The following is a 13,412-nucleotide window of genomic DNA, read 5'->3' on the forward strand; positions in this document are numbered from 1 at the left end:
ATTTCTTTTCATTATTTATGAGGAGGATGGGCTTACATGTCAAGGAGGATGTGGTGTATTTTGTTGTTGCGGTTTATGTATCTATGTGTTGTTAGGAGTTGCATCTAGATTATATGGCATCTTAGTTGATAGAAGCATATGCATTATAGTTGTATATATGTTAGTTGCATCATGGCATGTAGTTTGCATGGTTAGAAATTTTTTGTGAAAATGCCTATTTGGGAAGCTTGACAAGTGTATATAAGGCCCTTGTAGATAATTTTTCTCCTTGAAACTTTGTTTGCTAGAATACCCTCACGACACCCTAGGATGTGTCATACTAGTATCTTTTGACCTATGGACTAAGGCCTAGTCAAGAGTACTTTGTGGTGTGATAACTCCTTGGCTACCATTTATTCCAAGGTGACCTTTGATGCCATGCAACCGTTCATTCACTCTTATCATCAATGTTTTGTCAACAAAAACGGAATGGGCACAAAAATATCAAATTGAGTTCAAGTACCAAATCGAAATCAAATGTTTGCAAATTGCATCAAATGAAAAGAGGAGCAAAAATAGATTCCTATGCTTTAATAGAAGTACCCTTGCTACAAAATTGGGTTACTTTGAAAATGTTCAAAAAAAATGCAAAAATTGAAATATTGCCAAGTATCAAAATGTCAAACATCAAAAAATGGCAAGAAATGTTCTTAAATGTCAAAATGCCACAAGAAATTGGGGGGAAAAACAAATCAAAAAGCAAATTACAAATGTGAAACTCATACACTTTGAATCCTTTTTTTTATCCATTTATCTTATATGTTGCATGGTGGAAAGGGGACGACCCTTCTTCTTGTCTAGGCAAGAGGGGGAATTCTGCGATCCTACAGTGTTTCTAACACCATAGGGAGCCTACTCATGATAAAAGCATTTAGCGATTGAGGATAAAAGTACCCTAGTTTGACACAACTTGGAGGTGATTTGTTGGTATCCTTTTAGGCTTAGTAGCTTGGAGAAACAATATCTATGATGGAGTGTGTACCCTTAAATTGCTTCCCTTGTAGATGATTTCCGCCACCTAGATGAGGAAAGTGGCTATTCTTTTGTAGATGCATCCATTACTTGTTTTGTGTGCTTAATGCTTGGATGTATCGCCATTTTGGCAAGCCCCACCTTACCTTGCAAGAAGGCATCTTACCTCATAGATGTCTTGTTGTGAGTTAAAGGGGCGGAGAGACACCCGCTAATTGTCTCACATCGGTTATATTATTACTAGGATAGTGTAAATAAAGGTCTAGTTCTAGTCATCTCTTTACTCGGGATGAGTAAAGGTCCGGTTTGGGGATGTTTGATGTGACTCTTAATTGCGCACATTTAGTCCCCTAATTGAACCTATTTTGCATAATAATATAGCATTTCATGGCCATATTATCCGTCAATTCCTTCCTATTTTGCTTTCTTATTGCATTTTATATGTCTTGTAGGAAAGAAGATATTGAGGCAGAAACCCCATCTCTCGTGCATTTTCGGAAGCTTGTTGATGATCTTGGATGGACAAGTATGAAGAGAAGGCAAGAATGGTGACCAAAGATGTTAGAAATAAGGAGCATATAGAAGCATCATAGGCATAAAGGCAAGAAAGAGAATTCTGCAGCTCAATCCGCTCGGATCAATAACAACCCGCTCGGGTTGATATTCAATCCGCGCGTCTTTTACTCGGGATGAGCGGATCCCCTTACAGGGCCAAGCGTGCTTCAGGCCAGGACGCGTGGATTTTCTTGGGAATTGATACTCAATCCACGCATGTCCCTCGGGACTTGCAAAGCTCTATTCAACACTTAAGCATGCTATTTACTAATCTACCCTTTCTTAACCTAATGATGTACCACTATATATACTACATTTGTAATAATAAAGAGGAGAGCTCTCTTAGTAGAGGCAAAGCTTTCATTAGGAGTAGATTAGAATAGATTCATCTCAATCATTCCACAAAATTACACATTAATCTTTCCTTAATTATTGTTCAAGTTTATTATTGGGTAATTGCAGATTATTGGGTTATTATTGGAGAATTGACAACTCTTCATCAATCAATCAAGTGTTCTTCTATTTATTCTTTTCTTTCCAATTGTTCATCTTAAGTTTTGTATAATTCCTTTACTCTTTACTCTTTATTGCTTATTTCTTCACTCGTTTATCATGTTTATACTTGTTGTGATGATTAAAACCATTGATAACATGTTTTCCATGATAATAAGTGAGTAGTTACTTAACTAGGATCAATGGGGGAGTAGGGAAACTATAACATGGGGGTAGATCCATACTTAATCTAATATGTTATCTTATAATTGCTTGCTTGTTGTAATGTCAACCTATGCACATGTTATATTTGATGAAGTGCTAGACTATTAAAAACCTTGCATTTTTTACCCATCTCTTATCTTTTCAACAAGACTTGTAAGATATATACCAGCTCGAGTCTTGTTAGACCATGCATAGAAGTGAATAGGAAGAAAGTAGGTCGACTTGTAAGTGTTGTACAGTCTTGACGACTCGGCTCCGGGACCCAAATATTCCTATGAACCGTAAGACATAAACTAACTCGGTTCCTCTACAACATTAATTGCTTGCAACTATGGAAACATATTTGTATGATCACCACCATGAATCCCCTATGAAACCATGACATCCTAGTGCTTTTAATCATTTTTGTTTTATTGCTTGTTTACCTTCCATTGCTTTCATTAGTTTAGAATCATCAACCCATTTCAATTGTGACAACCCTAAGTGCAACCATAATTAGATTGAACAATTTGAGTACCCCCGTCCCGTGGATCGACGCCAACTTGCTTGCTATGCTAGTAGTTGGGTATAAATATGTTTGAGGGTATACAACGACACGCCTCACCAAAATCAGTACGTGTTATATAGACAAGTGTTAATGTACAAAAGGAAGCCGAGGAGGACATGGCAAGGGAGAAGGAAATGGCAAAGGAGACTGAGGTGGGAGCCGAGGATCGATATCAGGCACTTGAAGAGGATGACGAAGCCAGGAAGACCGTGACACAGGATGAGATTGAGGTAGTTGATGATCAGACGTTCTTCTCTACACTGAAAAAGGTAATAGCTGCTAGTTTATAATTATTCATCTCAATACACGTTTTTTACTTATGAAATTTATTAAAGGTAGTGAATGTATGTGTACTAATTGATTAAATCTGTCGTGAAGGGCGATTGCAAGGTGGCTTGTCATCTGTTCTATTTACAGGGGAAACAGAAAGTTGTTGTTGCCAGGGGATACGTTTTCGCTTACGACCGACTTCAACAAGTTAATGTTCATGGTACACCCCTTCGTCACAATTGCAGGAAAGTGGAAGTGTCCCAATTATATAAAGACGAGTATGGTGAAGTAAAAGTACCATTTCTTAATGAGGATATCACTTATTTGAAAGAAGCCTTGAGCTCTTATGTGCAATGGCCTAACAACCTCATCAATGTTATCATCCCCGAGGTACCTATACGCAGAGGTTAATTATTACTTGTTCTTTAAATATATTAGGGTGCGAATATTAACACATCGTAAGTACTTTAATCTTTACATTTGCAGAAGTTAAGCAAAGCCATGGTGGCAGCTAAAGCAATAACTACTACGTCAACGGAAGTTGTTGCAGTCAAGCCTGCTTATGATTCTTATTATGAATTGTGTGTGATACGTGTCCTTAATATGATGTTTTACACCCTATTTTACACGCATTTCAGAGCTCATTTGTGTAGTTTAAGCTACTATTTTCCCTATTTCCGTCTACTTTCGTGTTTTTGTATAATATTGTAGAAATGTGAAGAATTCAGCGGAGATCAAGCCGAATCCGTCCCCGAGTACTTAGCATTGCATTTGACATGGAGTAAAGACTCGGGAAGCGAACTTGGTGTGCATTTCAAAGCCTGAAAGATGAATTTGCGCGAGTTTAGAAGCGGACTACCAGCTACAGTGGTCTATAGACTGACCTACATGGTCTATAGACCATTGAATCTTTGAAAGTAAGTTTGCAGAAAGAGAAGCGATCGATCGATCGATGCTTTTGGTCGATCGACGAGCACGATTGTCGAAGCTTCAGACAACAGTATTTCGATTCGATCGATCGACCGGTCATAGTGGTCGATCGACCAAACTGTGGTTCTGACGTGAATTAAAAGAACTATAAAGCCCAATGTAATTAGGTTTTTAACAAAAAGTTACGTACAACTATCTATATAACGTAACTTTAGGTATCAGTTTATCATCATAGAATTTTAGGGAATAATTAAGGTTCTATATCAAGTTTATTTTTAGGGCATAATCATTGAATACAATTTATTTTTGCTCGTGCTTTTGATTTCTTCTTCTTGCTTCCAACTGGTAACTTTTATTCCATAATTTCGTTTTACTTTCATTCAGTCATAGATTAGAATTGCTAGTTAGAATTTCCAAAGCCAAATTATTGATTCATGTTAGTTAATTATTTAGTTATTTCGATTATGAATTCTATTGTTTTATTTGTTAATTTTATTGTTGTGCTAGGATGTAGGGGATCTGTAGTATAGGCGGCGTAGAAATTCGTAGGTTTGAGTCACGCCATGGTCGACCGACTGGCCTACCTGGTCGATCGACCAGCTCACGTGAGAATACCTTCGGCTTAATTACTTTAATTGCTATATTTGACGAATCGAGTGCACGCGACTAGTAGAATGCTTAGGAATTGACCGACCCGATAAGATCGAAATATAGGGGAGGGAGGTAGACTGCTTAATTAAGACGACTAAGTTAATAAGATCGAGAGATAAGTTAATTTAGACTTTTAAATCACTTTTCAGGACGAGAGTCAGCATCAGTGATATTAGGGACCCGTAGCTAGATCAAAAGATGCTACCTGTTAAGAATGGACATAGAGGACTTCCTATTTTCCCATCTCACCTGATTATTTTAGATTTACTTAGGATACTGCCGCCGAAACTATAGGGAACCGACCATCTTAGCACCCTTTTAATATTTGATTTCATACATTTTCATTCATTGCTCATTTATTTGCTTAGTTTACTTTTAAATTTCATTGCCATTAGTTATAGAACAATTCAAATCAAACCCCCCTCACAACTGTTACCTTGGACTAAAATTAGACAACTAGTAATTGCATCGCCTCTCTGTGGTTCGACCCTAACTGCCACTAGCTATAGTAGTAGTTTGGATTATAAATTTATCTTTGGTACTCTACGACGGTATCAAATTTTGGCGCCGTTGCCGGGGAGGCAATTGTTTAAATTTTTAGTTGTTTTTATCTTAGTCTTTTTCTTAGTTTAAGGGACATTTGTTCCTTAAACTATTCTCATATTTTACTTGTAGTTTCCTCTTATGTGCAGGTCACATGGTGGTGTACCGAGACCATTGGACCCTAAGATCGAAAGGACTTTGCGTGAGTTGAGACGATCATCTAGAGTATTGCCGACAGAGGAAGAGCTGAGTACTCTGTCCAGTTACTACGAGAACGAGCTATTTGAGGAGGATCCGCCTTTGTCTCCTATTTCTACTTCTTCAGCTGAGACCGTCACATCTCCAGACATGGCTGAAGAGGCAAGTATAGCCAGTCACTCAGAGCCGAAAGCTGAGAATCTCTATAAGGGATTCGCATTACCAGGGACGGATAGAAAATTCGAACCGAAACCGTCTTACATCAACTTGGTTGAGAGAAACCAATTTTGGGGAGCTGCAAATAAAGATGCAGCTAAACATATGGAGATATTCATTGACTACTGCTGTTCCATACCCCCACCAGCAGGTGTGACCCAGGACCAGGTAAAGGAGACGATGTTCATATTCTCACTCTGTGATGCTGCTAGGGAGTGGTACCGAGACCTGGATCGAGCTGCTAATGGGATAACTGACTGGAATTCTCTGGCCCTAGCATTTTATAAGAAGTATTTCTCTGCATCTAAGACTAATGCAATTAGAGCTCAGATCACGAGCTTTAAACAGGGCCCTGATGAGGACTTTCATGAGGCATGGGTCCGTTTCAAGAGATTGGTGCAATCTATTCCGCACCATGGGTTCGAGCAATGGAGCCTATGTAATCAATTCTACAATGGGCTTTATGATGATCAGAGGGCTATCCTGGATGTTGCAGCTAATGGCAGGTTTTAGGAGAATGTTGGAGAGACTAAGGGGTGGAAGATTATTGAAGACATGGCCACCCATAGAGCTGAGCATGGAAATTCTCGGGGTAATCAAAGAAGAGCCGCTGAATCTCCTTCTGTAGCTGCATTAGAAGCTCTCACGGCCAGATTTGATAAGTACGAGTTGGGAGGAGCTTCAAAAGGAGGGATCTATCAAGCGAATGCTGTGTTAGACGGTCCTTTCGTCTGCAAGAGATGTGGAGGAGAAGGACATGTTGCATATTTCTGCAGCAGTCTCTATGAGGCTTGTGCTGCTTTTCAACATTATAGGCAGACAAACACTTATTTTGAGCCGAATGTCCATCCAAACTTGAGGTGTAGTAGCCAAAATGTCCAAAATACGACTCCACCTCCACAGCAGCAGAACTATGTGCCCCCTCATAAGCAGCAGCAGCCATACCAAAAGCCTCCGTATGTCCCACAACAACAGCAGCAGTTCCAAAACTCCGACTTTACGGAGTTGAAAAATTTGTTATTAAAAGAGTCTCAAGCTAGAGAGGCCGGGATGAAAATGTTGGAGTCTCAGATCGCTCAACTGGCTAGCAAGAGTGCAACTCGAGTTCCGGGAAAATTACCGTCGCAGCCGGTTCAGAAAGAGACCTTAAATGCGATCAGTTTGAGGAGTGGGTCTACACTTGATGGGCCCGCTATGGTCGAAGATGCCACTAAAAAAGATGAGGCAGAACCAAGCAAGAAAAAGGGCGGAGTGAACAGTAGCAAGAAAAAGACGATCAGCAGGTATATCAGTCGATCGACTGACATACCCGGTCGATCGACCAGTCCGCGCAACAGTACAGCTTCTGGTTCTGAGGAAGTCAGTCGATCGACTGACCAACATGGTCGATCGACTGAGGATGCTGCTGATCGTGAACCTTTTCGTCCTCCAATGCCAGATAACTTGAGGGACCACTTATTTCGGGGTACGACGACTCCGAAATTATTAAGGCAAGATCCAAATGCTGATGGGTTAGTCCCGGTTCCAAAGTACGACCCAATGACGATTAATGGTTCATTCTTGAGACGGTCTGAAGAAGGTTCAAGCTACAACAAGGACAAGGTAGTGGATTTTCAGTCTAAGTCCACTGATGCTGGTATGAGAGACCTAGAGAAGAGGGCTAAGTTGCTTCTTACAGCCCCTTATCCGGAGAGATTGGTGCCGACAAAGGAACAGATATCGTCTAACAAGTTTGAAAATGTTATTCGTAGTTTAAATGTGCAAGTTCCTTTCCTTGAATTAGTTAATCAAGTGCCTGCTTACACGAAATTTATGAAGCAACTTTTGTCTAAAAAGAAGTCACTTAATACTGTTCAATCTGTCACACTAACTGAGGAGTCATGTTCTTATTTGACTCACACTGCACCTCATAAGTTAGCTGACCCTGGTAGCTTTTCTGTTCCTTGTAATATTGGTACCTTCTCAATTGAGAAGACATTATGTGATTTAGGGGCCAGTATTAGCGTTATGCCTTTGAGTCTTGCCAAGAAATTGATATTGACTAGGTTTGCAGTCACTAACATGACAGTACAGATGGCTGATCGCTCTGCGGTCCAGCCTATAGGAGTCTTAGAGGATATTCTTGTGCAAATAGGAAAGTTCTTTTTCCCAGTTGACTTTGTTGTACTAGATATACCCGAGGATGCTCACATTCCTATCATTTTTTGTAGACCATTTCTGCACACTGCTGGTGCAGTTATAGATGTTGGCTCAGGGACATTGACCTTTAAGTTAGGGAAGTAGTCCATTATTTTTGCCCAGACAGCTAAGAAGAAAGATCCTATGTGGCCAGTCACTTGTAATACGATTTTTGAGAATAAATCTTATTTTTTGCTTTCTGACATGCCTGCCCCTATGCCTATTACTGCCATAACACCTCCGCCCCAGATTGGGAGCAAATTGGAGGAAGATTCTTCTGTTTTAGATATTGCAGGAGCTGGTTTGGGGAAGAAAGAGTTGTTCATTGCTCCAGCTGTGAAGGAGCCAATTGTTCAAAGAGGCGGTCTAGGATGTCTTAGCTATGGCACTGATGAGGAGCCTGATGAGGAGCCAGTCAAGGTGACGGAGTCCGATTTGGATTTTGACGAGCCATACGAGGTCATTGATTGGGAAGATGTCCAAAATGTTGATCCGTTGAGTTCTGCGGATGTTGGAGTTGCTAGGAGTGCCGTTGAGGAGATGAGCATTGTAGAGGCTACTTCTTGTAGCCAGGAGCTGAGCAAGTGGGCCATTCCGTGGCCATTCTTAATCAACTATTAGTTGATCAAATGCTTTTCAAAACATTTTTTATTGCTTTTGTTAGACTTTTTACTGTTTTGGTTTGCGCGAGACTTCGCTTTAATAAGTTTGCTTAGGATTTTAAAGACTTTAGACTTTACATTTGGGTTTTGCGCAATTTTGGGTGCGTTATTATGTGTATTTGCAGGTTCATAGGCCATATTAGCTCAATTTATTGAGCTAATTCGAAGAAAATCAGAACTTACAGCAGGTATCTCAGTCGATCGACTGGTCTGTATGGTCGATCGACTGAGCCGCAACTCCAGGAGCTTCCGTTCCTGTTCACTCTGGTCGATCGACTGCCTGATATGGTCGATCGACCGCTTTCCGTTGCTATACCTGTTCACGACCATTCCCCTGCTGTGTTTGGTCGATTAGCGGAGTTGAGGGAGTCTTTTCTCCACTTTATTCTCCGACTAATTTCTGTTTTCTTCCATTTTCTTATTTTGCACATAATTTTGCGTTTCATAAATTGTTTTCTCGGAATTATGCGCGGTACTTTTGTTTCTTTTCAGGTACCTATAGTAGCACTGCTGGCTACTAAAACCTCCTAGTTCACGCTGGTTTGGGGAAGTTTCCTTCTGCGCTTAAAGTCTTGTGAGTTTCCGAGTTCCTTTTCATGTCTTATTTAGTTAATTTTATCGCAAATTCCCGTTTCCCTTTTATTTCATTACATGATTTTGCACAATGGGGACATTGTGTGATTTGGTTTGGGGAAGGGTTTTGCGTTGCATTCACATGTTTTATTGCATTTCACGTTTATTGCACTTCAGTTTGCATTTGTTATTTCATTTCCTATATATATACAAAAAATTGAAAAATTGAAAAAAATTCAACAAAATTCAAAAAAATTGCATGATTATTTTTTCATATAGGTTGAGTCGGAACAGTAGTATTTCAATGATGACATTGCATTTTCATCTGTTTACGCCTAAGCCGTGCTAAATTGACATGTTATTAGTAGAATCGTATATGCATAGTCTACGAGTTTTCGTTAAATTTCTTGCTGAACTTTAGACTCGATTTAGATTTATGGCAAACTACATCATTTTCTGAGATTTAGAGCCTATAACTGGTGACATCCATGACCAGTTTATTTAGAAATGTGAGTAGTTACTCCCTGTGAGACATGTTACATCAATATGCATAAATATGAACTTAATCTGCTTAATACCTGTATGCATTCGGTTCGTGGTTAGTTGACACATGTGGAAGAGGTCGCCCCTTTATTCATTTTGCTCATAAGCTCCACACTGCCAAAAATAGCCTTTTTGTCCCGTTACTATATCCTACATTTAGCCTGCCCTTGTCAAGCTAGTAGTTTATGTTCTCGGGATTGTTATTTCGTTTTTGGTAGCCAATGCTCTTTTTGAGATGATGTTGGGAATATGAAAAGGACAAGACAAGAAAAGAAAAAAAAAAGAGAAAAAAAAAATGATTCGAAAAATAAAGAAGATTCAGTCGGTCGACCGTCCCACTTGGTCGATCGACCACTTGCTGCAGTAGCGTAAGAAAAGAAAATTCGAAAAAATCAAAATTGCATAATTCAAGGTCTTGTTAAATGGCGATTTTCGCTCCCATGCTGTATTTGTATCTTATGGGGAGTTGACTATTTATGGAATTTGTGAGATTTGTGCTAATCATTAGCACCGTTTCGATTGATTTTGAGCAAGAAGTTGGATGTTGTTATAATTTGGTTCTCTTAGTTACTAGCTTGGCTTTTAACTCTGTTTTTATCCAAATTTATCTTAGCCTTTCCAGCCCATACCTCACATATCCATATTTACCTCGGCATGTGTCATGGTCATTTGTTTGGTTGGAATGCATATGTACGGTTGTAGAGATTACTTTCATATTAGATTGCAGGCATGTTCTTATAAGTCGTAGTTAGGTGAGTGTCACTACAAAATGAATTCTTTCTATCTTTTACATATATTCACCTGTGCTTATGTGTGGTATGAGCGACCCGTGAGAGTCCATGATGATAAGTCTCTGTAGTTGACAGTTCAGCAGTTTTTGACGACTTCATAATTCGTTTGCATGATTCATATTGCTAATTGATTGTTAGTTATTGCATTAAATTGGTTTAAGCTTTACAGGTTGCATTTCGCTCTGAGATTGAACTCGTTCCATTAGGTTTTAGGATCGAGTCTAGTTCTTGCTTGGGGACAAGCAAGGGTTTGGTTTGGGGAAGTTTGATGCGTGTCCTTAATATGATGTTTTACACCCTATTTTACACGCATTTCAGAGCTCATTTGTGTAGTTTAAGCTACTATTTTCCCTATTTTCGTCTACTTTCGTGTTTTTGTATAATATTGCAGAAATGTGAAGAATTCAGCGGAAATCAAGCCGAATCCGTCCCCGAGTACTTAGCATTGCATTTGACATGGAGTAAAGACTCGGGAAGCGAACTTGGTGTGAATTTCAAAGCCTGAAAGATGAATTTGCGCGAGTTTAGAAGCGGACTACCAGCTACAGTGGTCTATAGACTGACCTACATGGTCTATAGACTGACGAGAATCTTTGAAGTAAGTTTGCAGGAAAGAGAAGCAGTCGATCGACTGATGCTTTTGGTCGATCGACCAGAGCACGATTGTCAGAAGCTTCTGTACAGCGCAATTCAGTCGATCGACCGGTCACAGTGGTCGATCGACCAAACCGTGGTTCTGACGTGAATTAAAAGAACTAGAAAGCCCAATGTAATTAGGTTTTAAACAAAAAGTTACGTACAACTATCTATATAACGTAACTTTAGGTACCAGTTTATCATCATAGAATTTTAGGGAATAATTAAGGTTCTATATCAAGTTTATTTTTAGGGCATAATCATTGAATACAATTTATTTTCGCTCGTGCTTTCGATTTCTTCTTCTTGCTTCCAACTGGTAACTTTTATTCCATAATTTCAGTTTACTTTCATTCAGTCATAGATTAGAATTGCTAGTTAGAATTTCCAAAGCCAAATTATTGATTCATGTTAGTTAATTATTTAGTTATTTCGATTATGAATTCTATTGTTTTATTTGTTAATTTTATTGTTGTAGTTATTTTCATCATGAGTAGCTAAACCCCATGTGCTAGGATGTAGGGGATCTGTAGTATAGGCGGCGTAGAAATTCGTAGGTTTGAGTCGCGCCATGGTCGACCGACTGGCCTACCTGGTCGATCGACCGGCTCACGTGAGAATACCTTCGGATTAATTAATTTAATTGCTATATTTGACGAATCGAGTGCACGCGACTAGTTGAAGGCTTAGGAATTGACCGACCCGATAAGATCGAAATATAGGGGAGGGAGGTAGACTGCTTAATTAAGACGACTAAGTTAATAAGATCGAGAGATAAGTTAATTTAGACTTTTAAATCACTTTTCAAGACGAGAGTCAGCATCAGTGATATTAGGGACCCGTAGCTAGATCAAAAGATGCTACCTGTTAAGAATGGACCAAGAGGACTTCCTATTTTCCCGTCTCACGTGATTATTTTAGACTTACTTAGGATACTGCTGCCGAAACTACAGGGAACCGACCATCTTAGCACCCTTTTAATATTTGATTTCATACATTTTCATTCATTGCTCATTTATTTGCTTAGTTTACTTTTAAATTTCATTGTCATTAGTTATAGAACAATTCAAATCAAACCCCCCTCACAACTGTTACCTTGGACTAAAATTAGACAACTAGTAATTGCATCGCCTCTCTGTGGTTCGACCCTGACTGCCACTAGCTATAGTAGTAGTTTGGATTATAAATTTATCTTTGGTACTCTACGACGGTATCAGTGTGAATATAAGAAAAAAATGAAAACTGCTTTGCTGATGGCTTTGCACAACCTGGCTGTAAAGAAGTCACCTAGAGGGGATGTAGTCATGATTAACATTGAAGAGGAAATTATGGGCGCAGCTGATATAGCCGTCTTGGACGGAAGCAAACCGATGGAATTTATCGACATTGACAATTTAGATGTTGTTCACATTTTGATTTGGATGAAGTAAGTTTTATTAATAAAACAATTTAGTCATTTCCATTTACGAATAATGATGTTTGTTTAAATTATCAATTACAATAACATTTTTCGTTCCATGTGGCGTAATAGGTACCTAAATAATCAGATCGCTGAGTGGAAGTTCCCAATTCACGCGTACGGATTCTTGAGTCCTAAGGCGTTCTCTGTGCACAGAATTTTATACGAAGAACAAATCAGTAGTATCGCTCGTCGGTTGATGTCGGCCAAAAAACTATGGCTTGTCCCCTACAATGAAAATATGTATGTATAGTACGTGATTATTGTAATGAATCACGGTTCAATAAATTTATTATTAACATGCTTAAATGCGTGTAAATGAACTAACAGTTCGATGTCCCAAATTGAATAGGAAGCATTGGGTGCTACTGGCAATCCAAGTGGAAACAAAAACAATGTACTGGATTGACTCTGGCGAAGGCAAACCCTCTGACAGTTGTGTAAGGATGATAACTAAGTAAGTTTACAACCTTCAATAATGTCATTTTTTATTGTATGACTTGAGTCAAATATATGCAAATAATAATGGCATGTGTGTATATTTATGAATTAGTGTTTTTGAAAAAAAAAACGATTATGTCCACTTGGGAAATATGAAAGCAACGTTGTTCCCAATTCTATCACGCCATTAGTATGTTTATTCTTAATAATTACTCGTATTATTTAATTAATGTTTCTGCGAGAGGTTGATTATCTAATTCAGCTGATTTGTGTGTGATTTATATAATAGTCTCCTAAAGCATCAGACGACAAACAATGCGCCTTTTACGTTTGTCAGTCCATGTGGGAGGTTATCAACAGAAAACTATCTACCATTCCGATACGGGTTAGTGTGACTTAAAAACTATTTCAGACGTAAATTGAGTTCAATTCTGTATACTTCCATATATTATATCTATTTTGATTGTGTATATTTTGAATTGTAGTTTCCA

The sequence above is a fragment of the Silene latifolia genome, chromosome Y (genome assembly GCF_048544455.1).
Source record: "Silene latifolia isolate original U9 population chromosome Y, ASM4854445v1, whole genome shotgun sequence".
In the NCBI taxonomy this organism is placed as follows: Eukaryota; Viridiplantae; Streptophyta; class Magnoliopsida; order Caryophyllales; family Caryophyllaceae; genus Silene; species Silene latifolia.